The sequence below is a fragment of the Bos taurus genome, chromosome 8 (genome assembly GCF_002263795.3).
Source record: "Bos taurus isolate L1 Dominette 01449 registration number 42190680 breed Hereford chromosome 8, ARS-UCD2.0, whole genome shotgun sequence".
NCBI lineage: Eukaryota > Metazoa > Chordata > Mammalia > Artiodactyla > Bovidae > Bos > Bos taurus.
Window position 1 is genome coordinate 21,928,222 of NC_037335.1, and position 17,414 is coordinate 21,945,635.

General features: G+C 36.6%; 1 long non-coding RNA gene across 1 annotated transcript in view; it reads right to left on the minus strand.

Annotated features, from left to right (window-relative positions):
- Window positions 1-17,414, minus strand: part of LOC132345927 (uncharacterized) — a 73,533-nt gene that overhangs the window by 15,860 nt on the left and 40,259 nt on the right. The window contains exon 2 of the long non-coding RNA XR_009495521.1: window positions 8,461-8,582. This is a non-coding gene — a long non-coding RNA (uncharacterized lncRNA). The remainder of the gene's footprint in view (window positions 1-8,460; window positions 8,583-17,414) is intronic.

Consider the following 17,414-nt stretch of genomic DNA (forward strand, 5'->3'; position numbering starts at 1 on the left):
TTTAGGGAATTATAGTCATTATCTTGTAATGACTTTTTCTAACCTTTTTATTTTGTAATAACTTTTAATGGCATATATTCTTTAAAATACTGAATCATTATGTTGAATACTTGAAACTAATATTGTAAAAAAACTATACTTTGATAAAAAAAAATCTAATGAAATAATGAATGTAGGCAATGATCATTAATGAAAGTTATAACTAACAATAATGTAAAAAGTCAACAAGGAAACTGATAAAAATAAAGGGGGGGCTCACCAGAACCTATAAATCTTCAGTAAAAGTGGGGCAACCAGAAATTTTATGCATGATACAGCAGGAAGTACAAAACACCACACATACAGTACTCTTGCCAAAAAATAAAAATAAAAATGAGCCTGTCTCTAATAAGCCTCACCCTAAGTACAACTTTACAGGAAATAAGTGGGCTAGAAAAAAACTGAATGAAACCATGAAGCAAACAACAGCTAAATCTAGAATGAGGAACATTCTATAGGACAGATAACCTAATTTATTTATCCAAATAAATAAAGAAGAAAGAGGAAGGGGGCAACTGTTATACATTAGAAGAAACTTATGAGACATAATGTCAACCAACATATGCATTGTGCAGACCTCTTTTGGATTCAAATGTGAAGAAAACAGGAGAAAAACATTCTTGGGACAATGAAGAAATTTTAGCATAAAACCTGTTCAATTCTCTAGACTTAATAACAACCTTTGAATAATTTTTAAAGATTTTATCATGTTCAGGTATTTACAAAGAAAATAAGATTTCTTGGATTTGCTTTAAAATACTCCTGGAGAAAGAGAAAGAGAGGAAACCAGGGACAGAAATAGAGCAGAAATAGATGAAACAAGACCTGGAAAATCTCACCAACTGTTAAAGCTGGATAAGGGGTACATAGAGATTTGTCGTAATAGTTTCTCTATGTTGGTATAAAATTTTCCATAATAAAAAAATCCTAAAATATTGATATAAAACTCTTTTTGTGTGTGTAGCTTTGAAATTTTTACTGAAACCACAGAATATATTCCTAGGAAGAGAACTATGCGGTCAAAGGCATAAGCTTTTTGAGGTTCTCAGAAAAAAATTTTAAGTGCTCTCCAGAAAGTCTGTACCAGTTTATTAACTGCACTAAGATGTATGTGTCCATCTCACCAGACCATCACCAAATTGAATATATATTTTAAAACATTCATTCTATTTTGATAGATAAGGGTATATTGTTTCAGTTAATGTTTTTTCAAGAAATGGGTTGAAATCTTTTAATTGTAATTAGTCATGTATTTCTTCTTCACCGAATTGTCTGGTATATTCTTTGTCCATTTTTTATTTAAGCCTTAGTGATTTTTGTTCTTTGATTGTAAGGTGTTTTTAAATAACAGCTCTTCTTAATCTGATGCCAAATATTTCTCCTTTATTTATGTTTTAAATATTCAGAAATAAATTTTTTATGTAATCAAATCTATAGACTTTGGTCTATGCTTTTTTTCATTTTGTTCAAGCTTAAAAATTTTTGTCCTCCCTAAGATGAGGTAGATTCACTTTCTCATAGTTTTATTTTAATGACTTTACCTTTTTAAATTTTTTATTTATCTAGATTTCACCTTGGTGCATGGTGAAATGCACATTGTGAAATGCACATGGTGAAATACAGGCTTACTTTATTGTTTACCAAATAATAAGCTAGTCATTTTTTTTCTTTTTCATTAAAATTTTTTTCTTTTATTATACCATCTGACACATAATAAGTCTCTTCATAGAGTACTCTCATATGTTCCTGGTTCTCTTGATAACTTGGCTTCCTTTTACTGTTGAATTTCGTGCCTATACCATATTATTATGGCTTTGTACCTGGTGAATAGACTTGTTAAACTAACTAGATAAGAAATGAGAGAAACAAGAAGAGGGCACGTAGAATATATATATATATTATATATATAATGTATACAGTAGATTTTTATCAGATAGAGTGTATCATCTATATCATCCAGCATTTTGTTAGCATCTACACAAAGTCTGTATACTATAGAAAAGAGAGCAAAGACTCTGGAGTGAGTATACAAAGATCCACAGTCTGGTTTTGTTTATTTACTGGTTGTGTGTTCTTGGATGAAGCACTTAACTTCTCTGATTCTGTCTCCTCCATTGCAAAATGAACATAAAAACATCTATACCATATGAGACATCCTTATAAAATATAAAACACCGTGTATTTTGAAATTAAATGTTGACAATGCCCAGGATACTTAAAAAAAAAAAAGTAACAATGATTTCATTGGGAAGATGCTGAAGATACTTGACATGTCTTTTTCAGTAATTTCTGCAGTAAAGATGTCCACTTTTAATACAAATGCGTATTATTCAATCTGCCAGTTATGCTGAAATGGGTTTAAAAAAAAACACACACAAAAAAAAACTTTCTTTGGCTTTTGGAAATTCTGCATCATTAACGGAATTAAACATTTTCAATTAATTTCAATCTGGTACGATCAATTTGACTGACATATGGGATAGACAAAAATCTAGCTTCATTACTTTGTGCCTCTTGGCAACTGCTTACAGACTTGGCTTCACCTGCACACTGAGGCATTCTAAGTAGAAGAGGAAAAACTCCCCACCACAGTCGTAAACAAATAGGTCAGATACTGTGCTTAAAATGATCTTTGAAAATACTTTCAACAAGCAAGCTCTGCATAAACTCTCTTTGGTATCGGAAGCTGTGGTCTGTGCCTTTAAAAAGATGGAGAGACCACAGCCCTTGCCTTAGTGCAGCAAGGAGGGATGAAACACAGCTGGGACTTGGGGAAGCTGCCAGGTTTCCAGCAGTACTTTGGAGTGCTTGCCCTCCCTCCTTCTGCGTTAACAACTTTGCGGCTACCTACAGCTGACAGCCCTGCTCTCATAACCTTCAACCCCCAATTTTACCCACGCTGGCTGTCTTCTCTCACCCAGCCAGGCACTGGTTCCTAGCTGGCTTTCCAAACTTCTGTCCTCGCTTGGTGTGCCTGGCTTCCTCCCTTATGTCAACAAGTTCTAGCAGGTAGAACATGAGTAGGAGCAAGCTTTCAAAATATACTTGGTGAGTAGAACTGAACTTCAAATGAATAGCATAAAAAGTGCTACTAGAAAGGTGAAAAATGCCAGACTTAATGTGAATAATACAGTCTCATACAGCTACCACCAGTAAATTTTATGAGCACTGAATTCTAGTGGAACATAGATTTCTTGACTATTCATATTTACATATCTTTCAAAGCGGAGAGAAGAGATTTAAGTGAAAAGCATATGTACTGTACTAAAGCAGTACAATTAAATTCTCAGCCCAGCTTGGCTTTTTTTCCATGCAAAAAAATAGAGGAAAACAACAGAATGGGAAAGACTAGGGATCTCTTCAAGAAAATTAGAGATACCAAGGGAACATTTCATGCAAAGATGGGCTCAATAAAGGACAGAAATGGTAGGGACCTAACAGAAGCAGAAGATATTAAGAAGAGGTGGTAAGAATACACAGAAGAACTGTACAAAAAAGATCTTCACAACCCAGATAATCACAATGGTGTGATCACTGACCTCGAGCCAGACATCCTGGAATGTGAAGTCAAGTGGGCCTTAGAAAGCATCACTACGAACAAAGCTAGTGGAGGTGATGGAATTCCAGTTGAGCTATTTCAAATCCTGAAAGACGATGCTGTGAAAGTGCCGCACTCAATATGCCAGCAAATTTGGAAAACTCAGCAGTGGCCACAGGACTGGAAAAGGTCAGTTTACATTCCAATCCCAAAGAAAGGCAATGCCAAAGAATGCTCAAACTACTGCACAATTGCACTCATCTCACACACTAGTAAAGTAATACTCAAAATTCTCCAAGCCAGACTTCAGCAATATGTGAATCGTGAATTTCCAGTTGTTCAAGCTGGTTTTAGAAAAGGCAGAGGAACCAGAGACCAAATTGCCGACATCTGCTGGATCATCAAAAGAGCAAAAGAGTTCCAGAAAAACATTTTTTTCTGCTTTATTGACTATGACAAAGTCTTTGACTGTGTGGATCACAATAAACTGTGGAAAATTCTGAAAGAGATGGGAATACCAGACCACCTGACCTGCCTCTTGAGAAACATGTATGCAGGTCAGGAAGCAACAATTAGAACTGGACATGGAACAACAGACTGGTTCCAAATAGGAAAAGGAATACGTCAAGACTGTATATTGTCACTCTGCTTATTTAACTTATATGCAGAGTACATCATGAGAAATGCTGGGCTGGAAGAAGCACAAGCTGGAATCAAGATTGCCAGGAGAAATATCAATAACCTCAGATATGCAGATGACACCACCCTTATGGCAGAAAGTGAAGAGGAACTAAAAAGCCTCTTGATGAAAGTGAAAGAGGAGAGTGAAAAGTTGGCTTAAAACTCAACATTCAGAAAACGAAGATCATGGCATCTGGTACCATCACTTCATGGGAAATAGATGGGGAAACAGTGGAAACAGTGTCAGACTTTATTTTTGGGGGGCTCCAAAATCACTGCCGATGGTGACTGCAGCCATGAAATTAAAAGACACTTACTCCTTGGAAGGAAAGTTATGACCAACTTAGATAGCATATTCAAAAGCAGAGACATTACTTGGCCAACAAAGGTCCGTCTAGTCAAGGCTATGGTTTTTCCTGTGGTCATGTATGGATGTGAGAGTTGGACTGTGAAGAAGGCTGAGCGCTGAAGAATTGATGCTTTTGAACTGTGGTGTTGGAGAAGACTCTTGAGAGTCCCTTGGACTGCAAGGAGATCCAACCAGTCCATTCTGAAGGAGATCAGCCCTGGGATTTCTTTGGAAGGAATGATGCTAAAGCTGAAACTCCAGTACTTTGGCCACCTCATGTGAAGAGTTGACTCATTGGAAAAGACTCTGATGCTGGGAGGGATTGGGGGCAGGAGGAGAAGTGGACGACAGAGGATGAGATGGCTGGATGGCATCACTGACTCGATGGACGTGAGTCTGAGTGAACTCCAGGAGTTGGTGATGGACAGGGAGGCCTGGCATGCTGCGATTCATGGGATCGCAAAGAGTCAGACACAACTGAGCGACTGAACTGAACTGAACTGAATGAAATCTCCCGAGATATTTATTAGTTTCAATATGAGCACAATTAAAAGGAGAGAAGATTGGTGTCAAGTGTATATAGCTTTAGGTGTGAACTATCATGGAAATCTATATACCATCCCATACTTAAATTTAATTCATTCAATGTATACCTTGTTGATCTAACTATAGTAGATTTATACTTATATGCATAAGATTTAGTTGAATATAAACAAAATAGTCATGTATAGTCTACTCTACAATCACCAAGCATAGACCAGAACCCCAAACTGACTATAATTCAAATAAATAAATCCTTTATTCTTATGCTTTAAGTCTTGAAATTAAAAGTCCTTTATATTTTCATCTAATTTCTCAAACTCCTATTAAATGCCTCCAGTGTGATAAGCATAGCTAAGCATTTAGCCATACATTTCCTCTTTTAAATCAGATAATAACCCTGGGAAATTGGTATTATCACGATTTAACATTTTTTATTTATTTATTTTTGGTTGCTCTGGGTCTTCATTGCTGTGCCAGCTTTTCTCTAGTTGTGGTGAGCAGGGGCCACTCTCCAGTTTGGTGAGCAGACTTCTCATTGTCCTGGCTTCTCTTGTTGCAGAACACTGGCTCTGGGACGCGCTGGCTTCTCTCTAGTTGTGGCACATGGGCTCAGTAGTTGTAGCTCCCAAGTTCTAGAGCACAGACTCAATAGTGTGGTACATGGCCTTAGTTTCTCTGAGGCGTGTGGGATCTTCTCAGAACAGGGATCAAACCCGTGTCTCCTGCACTGGCAGATGGATTCTTCACCACTGAACCACCAGGGAATCCCTGTATTATCACTTTAAATTCACCAAAGAACACAAAGCTGAGAGAGCTCAGGCAGCTATAAAGAACAGAACTGGAGTTATAGCTTAGGTCTTCTGATTCTCAGATTTTCCATAGTTTATTGTTCCTTTCCTAAACTTCTTACTAAGCTCAATTGGTAACTATGGTTGAAAAGTATCATTACCACTAAAAAATAACAACAAACGTTCAAAGAGAAAGTGTCATTATAGAATACACTGAAATATAAGATATTATGTCACCTCATATTTAAAAATAGATCATGGATTTTCAAAAAGATTCCAAGTCCAACCACTCTCATCATGTGAAAGCAGAGCACAGAAAAAGCCCAGCAAAGGCAAAGCTCTAAACAGACACAATAAAATTTGACTCTGCCATCATTCACTATCTCTGTTTCTCTGGGTAAGTCACTTCATATCTCAGAACCTCAATTTCCTCATCTATCAAATGGAAAAAGTTATTTCTCCCACAGAGTCTTGACTCAAGGATTAAATTAAATAGTATATAAATGACCCTGGTATATGCCCAGAAAACTGTAGTTAATACGGTAAACATTACATTTTCTAGGGGCAAGTTAGCTGATTTACAGAATAAAGATAGATCAAATGAAAAACACATTCATATGCATAATATGTGTTTGTGTGTCTGTGTAAATTAGAAGGCACATGATATTTGTAGCATGTGATGGTAATTGCTGCCCCTGGCACCAGTTGATCAGTACATTGACCTACAACTGCAGCCTCACCAATTGCCACTTTATCTGTTCAGCCTCCATTTGAGCTCTTTCCCTTCCTTCGGTCTTGCTGTTTCCCCCACCCACCCCACTGCACCCCACTCTTCCAATCCTGGTTAAGATTACTTCTCTGTTTCATAATAGCAGCTACCTAACCTGCCCAGTTATACAGGTCAGCCATGGAAGTGATTAAGGTCCAAGTCCCCTCTGTACCAAACAATAGTTAATTTGCACCTGTAAGATACAGAGCTAGTATGATTACATTCACTGATTATTTGGGATTGTTTGTTACCTTCCAACACCTTACCCCATTCCAAGCTTCCATACACAAACACACTTTCCTCTCAGTTAATTCGTATTTGACTCATATATTTCTACACCAGGCCTTCCAAGTGGCTTTTTGACTTAGGTCTCTAGACCCTAATAGCAGGGAAAGAATTTCTTCTTAAAGGTGTATCCTATTTTGATAACTCTGAAAATTTCCTTTCTCATACTAAGCCAAACTCTCCTTTGGATAAGATTAATCTGAGCTTTTCTTCCCTTTAATGATCCTTTAAAAAAAAAAAAAACACTTCTCACCTAATCCTTTTTCCATGAAATCAGCCCTTCAGATAAGATTCTGTATAAATCAGATTGTACCACAAAGGCATCATGCTAAATGAAAAATGTCAGTCTCAAAAGGTCACATACAGTATAATCCCATTTATATGACATTTTGAGAAAGGGCAAAACCACAGGGACATAAGACACATCAGTTGTAGCCAGGGGTTAGGATCTGGAGGAGATAGGGGAGTGTCACTAGCATCTGACTAGAAAGAGGCAGCGTAAGTGAATTCTTTGGGTATTGAAATTATTCTGCTTCCTGTTGTGTTGGTGATTATAACATGCATGTATTAAAATTCATAGGACTATACACCAGAAAAAGGTGAATATGACTATATGTAAATTTTGAAGAATTACATATATTGATCTCATGTGTCAAATGCTTATCATGATTCTTTCATTTTAATCTTCATAATAACCCCGCAAGATAGATCATTTTATTATCATCCCTGTTTTAATAACACAAATAAAACAGCAGCACAGAGAGGTTAACTAACTTGCCAAGGCCACGGAATTTGATAGAGGCAGAGCTTTGATTTTAACCCTAGCAGTCTGACTCTAGAACTGAATATTTTTACCACTGTCCTACGCTGGCTCTGCAAAGAGAGAAAGTGGCTTCATTTTTCCTCTATCAATGAAAAACACATGACCTCCTTGGCAAGGAAAATATCAGCTAGAACTATTGAGTGAGCCAAAAAGTTTGTTCGGGTTTTTCTGTATGATGCAATGTAAAGCAAACTTTTTGGCTTGCCATATGTAAACGGATCAGCTTGCAAATGCAGCAGAGCATGTGCCACCAAGACCAGCGTGTTTCTGGGCCACAAAATGTCATAATTGTTGTTTTAATAACTTATATTTAAACTTTTCAATTTCCAATTATCTTTGAAATAAAATGCCTTTTTGTTAACATACTAAAAACTTCCAAAATCAACTCTCTAATGCCTATGGACACTGGTTTGAAAATCTTTAAGAGTCCCTTAAAAAATTCTGATTCTGATGCAAAGAAAATAGAATGTACCAATAGGAAGCTCAAATAAATTGTTTAAAAATTTAAAAATCTTACTCCACTCCTTCTCCCTCCCCACTTCCCCAAAACTAAATCCTTCCGGATATTTTTTGGAACTAAAACCTCTTAGTAATGAGACAAACGGATAAATACACCCACGCCTGGTGCCTTGTGGTCATTCTTACACATTCATTTAGGTCTTTCAGTGACTGCAGGCTACAACTTCATTCTATGCACTTTGCAGAAATAAAGCTATCCACTGAAGAAGTGAAGCATGGCAAGCCTCATAATTCAGAAGCAGCAGCAGCTGGAAAGAGAAAACAAAGGGAAAAAATTATGATGGCTTTTAGAAACTAAGAGTCACAGAGAATGCCTAAATTTGGTGAGCACAAACTTGAAATAATAAAGGTTGCTCAGTTATTGATTACAGAAAATCTGCTTCTGGATTTTTAATGTTTGGGACTTGTTTATGATGGATTTAATCACTTTAAAACTGTGCCCAAGACAGGTTATATGCACAGCCACGTACACATTGTCTATCTCCACATGGAAAGGGTCTGAGTTCTATGTGACTTTTCTGCCTTAGATCCACTTTCTCTGAAATATTCAAGAGTTTAATGTATCTATTCTCAGCTCACTACCATCATTTCCCAAACATCTTTAGCCCAAACCCCTTAATATACAGAGGCAGTTCTTCTAATAAATTCTACTAAACCTTATGTAACCTACAATTAAACTTCATCCAGAGTAACATCAAAAAAGGAACCAAAGAGAGATCAGGGCAATATAGGACACATTATTTGAATTCTCTGGTCATCTTCCATAAAATTGCTTTAGCTATATTTATCTTTCAGGGTTAGCATTAGAATCAAATAAAATGATACTGACCTAACAAAGGCCTTGCCATATAACTAGGCTCCCTATAAGTAGTGGTTATAATTATGATCAAGGAAAGAAATCCCGCAGATGGAACATTGTTCATCTATGGCCATTTGCAACTTTATTTCACAATATTTCCTTAGGCAAATTTCTCTACTCCTTGCCTCAATATCAGGTTTGATCTTGCTGTAAACTCATGGGGTTTGCAGTGTTAATTATCAGTTACCAGCATACCTCCTATGAAATACAATGGTTTTGGTTTATGAAATTAGGCTTGCTAGAGAAGTGTTGAAGAGATGTTAAATGACTTTGCAACTTGATGCAGCTAACCCGGGAGATTGCACAATCTTAATTCACAGGCGCAAGCACACACACCCACGCACCCAGGAAGTGCGGGGGGTCTTGTGGAAATCAGTAGCTTATCTATTATGTGCACTCTGGAGCTGTAAACAAGACCATGTGAAGACTCAGCTAGAATGTTTCCTCTGAGTCAGTATTAAACAAACTTCCGAAATGTTAGAGAAGGAAATAAAGCCAGTGTACCCTGAAGACACCCAGGACAGAGAGCTGGGGATGTAGAAATTGTGTTCAACACTGTTAGAGACTGACATAATAAAGTAAGTTCTGTAATAAAAAGCAAATGCTGCTTAATAATCAATAGCTAGTGTGAAATAGAACAGGCTGTAATCCATCAGAATTTACATGACTTATATGTGGACTGGCAAAAAAAATTTTTTAAACCTTTGATGTTTTATTCCATGAGAGTGATAGCACGATTTTCTATTTAGTAATAATAACATTATGTAATAGTCTCAGTATAATTTGGTTCAGAATAAATCAGAGGGAAAGAGCTCATCAATGGTGAGAAAATAAAACCCCAGAAAAGCAAAGATTTTTCACAAACAGCATAGTGTGATACAATGGAAAAGACACAGGCTTTGAAATCAGAAGTGTTCCGACTCTACATTTGCAAGTTTTGTGATCTTGGGCAAGTTATATCTCCTTATTGAGATTCCATCTTCTTATCTATAAGATCATGACATTCATGAAGTTCTTATTATGATCAGATTAGATATTAACTGAGTAAGCAGTCTGACAAATATGAAGAGCTCTACAAATATGAGAAAATGTTTCACTGCTTTAAACTATAAGTGTCCACGGGTCAACAAAACAGAGTCGGAAAGAAATCAAGTTTAGAATACCCTGGAATTGTTTTTGCTTGACGTAGATAATGAGTTCTACAACTTACATTCCTTTTGACCTGCAGAACATTTTGGTTTTTAGGAAGGAAAAGAGGAATGTCACCTGTAACTGGAAATCTGCAGTTATAGCTGAATATAGAGAACATAAGTAAGAATATAGCTCTTATTTACATATAACTATATTTGAATCTTAGAAGATTGAATATAGAAATGACAAAATAAGAGGAAATAGTTAAAGCACTTTAATCCTTACCAATGTCCGCAAAGTAGGATGTTTCATTAAGTGCTGTCTGGGTGCTCAGACAGTAAAGGACATTACATTTCCGGTCAACCCAAGGATTGACCTCACACTTGGACTTCTGAAGGTAAACTTCCGGAGAGGAAATTAAATACAGAGAACCTCTTCCAGTTTGGAATACTAGTTCTGCCAAAATCACTAAGAGAAACATGTAGACTAAGTTATATTTTTAAATTTTACACTAAAAATATTTAAGCCAACAGAAAGGTTGATGTTTTTTCGAAAAGTTATTTAAAATAGAGAGTGAACTCAAAATCAAAATATCCAAAATGTTTTTTTCTCCTTACCTATTCCCTATAAAAATAGGCTCTAAAGTAAGATGAGTTCTTCCTTCCCTCCCTACAATATTATTTCTTAAGCCCTAAACTCCAGGCCTTAAAAATTAAAATATTCAACTTACAGGAAAAGAAAGAACTATAGCTATCGTAATTTACATATATGATATATGTAAATCAAATAAAACATGAAATTTATTCACCCTATTTTTATTTTCCAAGCTACCCAGGATAATTCAAGCTCATGTTGTTCTCTAAGGTGTGTGTACCTTCTGGGTTCAGTGGATACTCTGAAAGGTCAAATAGAGTCCATCCTCAGGCAGACGAGATGCTGTTCTATTTTTAAAAAACCTCTAGAGAAGGAAATTCCACAAGCTTCCCCAGTTACACATTCCAGTGTCTATCAAATCTCACTGTCTGAAGATTTTTCCTTTTCTCTTATCTAAATCCCTCATGCTGTAACCTAAGCCGATGCCTCTAATCTGGTCCCTAATGGAGATGGTCATCATCCTTCATAGACCAACCAATAAAGCTCTTTTCAGATTCTGTAAGCCAGAAACCACTTGATTTCTAACTCTCTTTATTACAGCTCTTTAGTTATTGTCATACTCATCTATCATTTTTTTCCAAGTTTGCTTCCTCCAACCTTGTATTCATTTCACATATCCTTTGAAAATAATGTTTTTAAAAAGCAAAAGAAATAAAAAAACTATTCATTAACCTTACTGTACTAAAACAGCCTATTTTAACTTTTTGTTCTTGCTCCTAATTACATATACATGCATCATTATAATCATAATGTATAATTGTATTACATTTATTCCAAGTTTTAAAATTACTCCTTTAGTGTCATTACCCAGAACATGCCTAGAATGAGCAAGCTTATCGTTATGACTTGATGATGTTGGTGTAAAGTTCATGATTTGAGGACTTTCCTTTGTCTAATAGAATTAAATGATTGATTACTAAGTCCTGAAGCACTCTGCTAGGTTCTACAGATTCAAAACTTTTAACATTCAGTCCTTACCCACAAGCAAATCATTACAAGACATGCAACTTATTAATTGGAATGAAAAAGATCTTGTGTAGATGATTCCTGCATCTACCTATATTGTATATATATTGGGTTGGAAATCCAACATCTTATGGAAAAACCCAAACAAACTTTTAGGTCAACCCAATACCTATATAAATTTATGGGGTCAATTGAAAGAGCTAGACCTCAGGGGACAGTTGACCCTGAAGAAGCCAGAATGGGGGAGTCACCCAGCAGGTGATCTGGAGGAGCAGGAGCTGTGGGTAAATGGCCATAGCTTCTCCCAGCTACCATCTTCCACTATCTAGGCCAGAGCACCTGGGAGAGAGTACTTGGTACTATCCAGTGTTTCTGTGATTTCATCAAGAGGCTCTTTAGTTCTTCTTCACTTTCTGACATAAGTGTGGTGTGATCTGCATATCTGAGGTTATTGATCTTTCTCCCAGAAATCTTGATTCCAGCCAGTGCTTCATCCAGCCCAGTATTTCTCATGATGTACTCTGCATATAAGTTAAATAAACAAGATGACAATATACAGCCTTGACATACTCCTTTCCCGATTTGGAATCAGTCTGTTGTTCCATGTCCGGTTCTAACTGTTGCTTTTAGAGGAGAGTGAAAAAGTTGACTTAAACTCAACATTCAGAAAACTACAATCATGGCATCTGGTCCCATCACTTCATGGCTCATAGATGAGGAAACAGTGGAAACAGTGACAGACTTTATTTTGTGGGGCTCAAAATCACTGCAGATGGTGACTGCAGCTATGAAATTAAAAGACATTTGCTCCTTGGAAGAAAAGCTATGACCAACCTAGACAGCATATTAAAAAGCAGACATTGCTTTGCCAACAAAGTCCGTCTAGTCAAAGCTATGTTTTTTCCAGTATAAAGAAAGCTGAGTGTTGAAGAATTGATGCTTTTGAACTGTGGTGTTGGAGAAGACTCTTGAGAGTCCCTTGGACTGCAAGGAGATCCAACCAGTCCATCCTAAAGGCAATCGGTCCTGAATATTCATTGAAAGGACTGATGCTGAAGCTGAAACTCCAGTACTTTGGCTACCTGATGTGAAGAACTGACTCATTTGAATAGACCCTGATGCTGGGAAAGGTTGAAGGTGGGAGAAGAAGGGGACGACAGAGGATGAGATGGTTGGATGGCATCACTGACTCAGTGGACATGAGTTTGTGTAAACTCCGGGAGTTGGTAATGGACAGGGAGGCCTGGCATGCTGTAGTCCATGGGGTTACAAAGAGTCAGACATGGTTGAGCAACTGAACTGAACTGAACTAAACTGATCCAATGTTTAGTTGGGCCTTTGTAGAAGGAATGTAGGTGAAAGGGTGAACTCAATGGCAGCTGCTTCCCAAATCTTTTGTGAGTTATAAGAGCTTTGGTTACCAGAATGAAATGGCAAGTTTGTACAACTGACAAAAAAGATAGTTAATAAGGGTCAGGTGACTCTGGGGTAAATCTGACTTGAGGATTCATTTAATAATTGATGAAACAATCTAATATTATTAAGAGAGCAAAACCATGAAAGGAAAAATTGGTTGCAGTACCACAGTATCCTTGAACAATTACTCTTCAGATCTGATCCTCAGTTTCTTTACCTGTAAATGTTATTTATAGTATATTCCATGATTTAGATTCCAGGAAATAGCAAGTATTAAAAACAATGCATTGTATTTCCCCAAACCAAACATACAGCTACTTCTTTAAAGAAAAAAAAAATGATGTCCATTTTCACTATTTCTTAGATTAAAAAAGGAAACACACAGGTTATGCTATCCTGTCAAGATGTTTAGTTCTTCAAGAAGGGTAGAAAATAGAGGATAGAGCCATGTTGGGATTTAAGGACTCTTTTTTAGCTTGAGTTTTCCCAACGGTAGTGCCTCAGGTAAAAACATGTAGATAGGGAACAGGAGTAAGGAACAGTGCAAAAAGCAAACACAGATGCATTATTCAAATCACTGTTGCAAGTAACTGGCACTCAAACCAGCATGGAATCGTCTAAAGAGGATGTAGAATATCTTTTGGAACTGTGTACCTGAGGATTGATGTCTTTTGTCTGTAGCTCATGTTCCTCATTAATTGAGATCCACTTTGAGTTAAATAAATTCCTATATACTTCCAGACTCAGTATGCCTGATCGACCAGGGGGCTTCCCAGAGGCAACTGTGGCACTGGAAAAGCCTGAAGGCAAAAGGACAAAACATCCAGTACTTGAAAGAAGATGTCAGCATGAGGTAAGCCAAACTATCACTACATGTGTGCTGACATCAGAGATGAGATTAAGACCAAGTGAGTCAGGAATTCAGAAGCAATCTGTATCCTTTGTACCACTCAGATACAGCTGTGCCCTGTAAAAAGTCCCATCTGCCTCTAAGTCTTCAAGGTGGTGGCCAGCCGTAATCTCCACAAGTGACGTTATAAATAAAGATTAATGTAATAAGCTGTACTCTTCACTGCTGAAACTGATCTTGAGGTTTAAGACCTATTTGTCTAGGTTTTTATCCCCGTGGAACGATGCCTACCTTCATCCCTGAGCAGGTTGAGCCCTTGGTTATCTTCAGCCCTTGGCTAATTTCGGGCCATGGTTGCTAAAATTTCCATTCACCATTATCACTGGGCATGTGAACACCAGAAAAAGCTAATGATTGACCTATACCTTGCTGATGCTTTAGCTATATCAAATTTCCCAAAGCTTCAGTTTCTGACATCTTCTCATCCTAATTTATCCCCAGTGAGAATCTAATAATATATGTCTTAGCTTCGATTCTACCAAAAATCAAAGCCTCTGTCCAGGAGATAATCCCACAGCACAAATGGGGAACCAGAGAGAATGGGAGAAGGAGGAAAAGTCTCAAGAAAGGTGCACTTTTGATGTCACAGCTTTGAGACCCTCTGGCTTAATGCTGGCCTCTAAGAAACACCAGCTCAAAATGTCTCAGAGCTGATTTCATCCCTCAGGGATTGAGGATTTCCCTCAGAATTAACTTTCATAAATTTGGGGACTCCATGAATGAGCTCAAACAAGTAGAATCCCATTCCCAGCTATGGCACTGGAGAAGTCCTAGAGCAAAAAGTGAAAATCACATTGTGTCCATTTGAGATGAGATTCTTTTGAGATGAGTCAAGGCCAGAATGCCAATTTCATCCAGGCTGGAATCAGCGGTGAGGCTGAGAAGATGTGAATTAGGGTTCCAAAGGCTCTTCCTTAAAAGCTTCTCAGGGAATTTGGACTGAATTTGGTAAAACATAGCAAATATCAAAGACATTTAAGTAGAAGAGACATAATTAAGTTTGTATTGCAGGAAGATTACACTGGAGGTACGGAGGAGCATGAAGTAGGAAGAGAATGGGATGATGAAGGACAGGAGACAATTTTGGAGTCTTAACCTATAGCTAATTTTGCAGTGTCAGTGGGCATGGGAGAAGGCAAGAATCAATGAGTGATTTGAGATAATGAATCAAAGTTGAGAAAAACTTCACACTGATAATTTGATCAAAGATATTATAACAAATTATCAGCTTTTAGCTGTTACAGGTCATTTAATAGTAATAGTTTGTTGATGGAATCAATGTGGTTTCAAATTTAGGCAAGTGAATGGTTCGTGAGGCCAGTCATGGTATATAGATGGAAAAAAATAAACTCATGTGTTCACTGTGGTATATCCAAGGAGGTGGGTAGAGGAAGAATTGATATGATTTTGCACTTTCATTTTCTAAATTATTATCTTTGTGTCATTTTTATATTTCAATATGAGATGATAGGAAATTTGAGGGAATGATTTTGAAATGTGCTATCTCAGAATCACATATATTCACATTTTCTTATTAACATTTTAAAAATTTTATTGAAATATAATTGATTTATAATGTTGTATTGCTCTTATTAACATTTTTAATGTGAGGACTACTTCAAGAAAGCTAGATACTTCACTGATAATCAAACTGTTTGTTGATTGGAATTCTGTGGAGCATTTCATAATATGACTTAGCATGAGATGTCTGTGATATTTATTTTGATATATGCATTACCTGATTTCTGAGACTAAACCCCACGTGTATCTTTACATTATAACATGTAATATAAGCAATAGCCTTGGCATAAAGTTAATGGTAGAGAGATTGCACTCATTTTGCTGATAACAAATTTAAAGAAAGAGAAATATTTTATTAGGAAGTCTACAACTTCCAAACATCCTTATTTCTTCCTCATATTGGTAGAATTCACTCTACATAAACATTTTTCATACCACTTGTTATCTGCAGTCTAATGTCAACTCCCTGCTTGAGTAAGGCTTTATTATAAATATGTCCACATACATACTTTATGACCTCAAGAAATTTGAAAATCTCTCACAGATACCACCTGTTCTCTTTATCATCATGTCAATTTCAAGACTAACAAGCAGGAACAGGAAGTAAATCTTAATAGAAAATGCAATAGAATAAGAATTAAAAGTTAGTGGACAGACCAAAAAACTTTGGAATGAGTGGAGTCTTTAAGACTTGAAATGAAGGATATTGCACATAAACACTCTATGCTACTTGATAAAGTTGTTTTCCACAAGGATCTTGGGTTAACAGTTCTGATACATGTATGGTGTAATTGGCAGATGATGGGAGAAAGATTTCCCATTGTTGGAGTAGGAGCATACAGATTAACAAAAGGAAACAAACATACAAAGGGTAATGGATTAGAATTGGAAATGTACATGTGAACTTACGTTTAGGTTGCTTTTGATACCAGTGGGTTACATATAGAAATATTTATATATGTGTGTTATACACCTTAGTAGATACACATGCATTACCTTGCCCTGTCAGCTGAGGGGTCCTGGAAGCAACTGCACCCCGTAGCAGCAGCAGCAGCAGTGATAAATCTTGCTTTCTAATAAAAGCAAACTAATTATAAGGAAATTGGAGCTCCTTGGAAAAACAGCTGATTCTATTGCGAAGGCAGCAAATATGCAAGATAAACTTGGAGCTTCTTGTTGTGCCAGAAATTAAGAAAGTTCTCTAAAAAACAAAACAAACAAACAAAAAGCCCTGTATTGACAGAGGTATGTCAAAGAAATACAGGAGCCAACTGAAAGAGCTCCCAGTAGCCAAATCTGGAACAATTTGAGCTACAAAATAAATAGAAGTGTTAGGTTATAACCCAAAGTGTAATAAATATTCATGAGTACATAGTGATATAAAGAAATGATTGAATAAATAAATAAATGCCAAAGTAGAAAAAAATATTCCATGCAGAGGAATTCCAAATAATTTATATAAATACTCCATCCTCAATAAGGAGGAAAATAACTCCATATTCCTTTTTATTTATTTTCTAATGTTTTGAGTTTTTTTCAATTTCATCTTTTTTTGAGGTATAATTGACATCTTAAATTGTAAGACATTTAAAGTGTACATTATGATGATTCAATACATACATA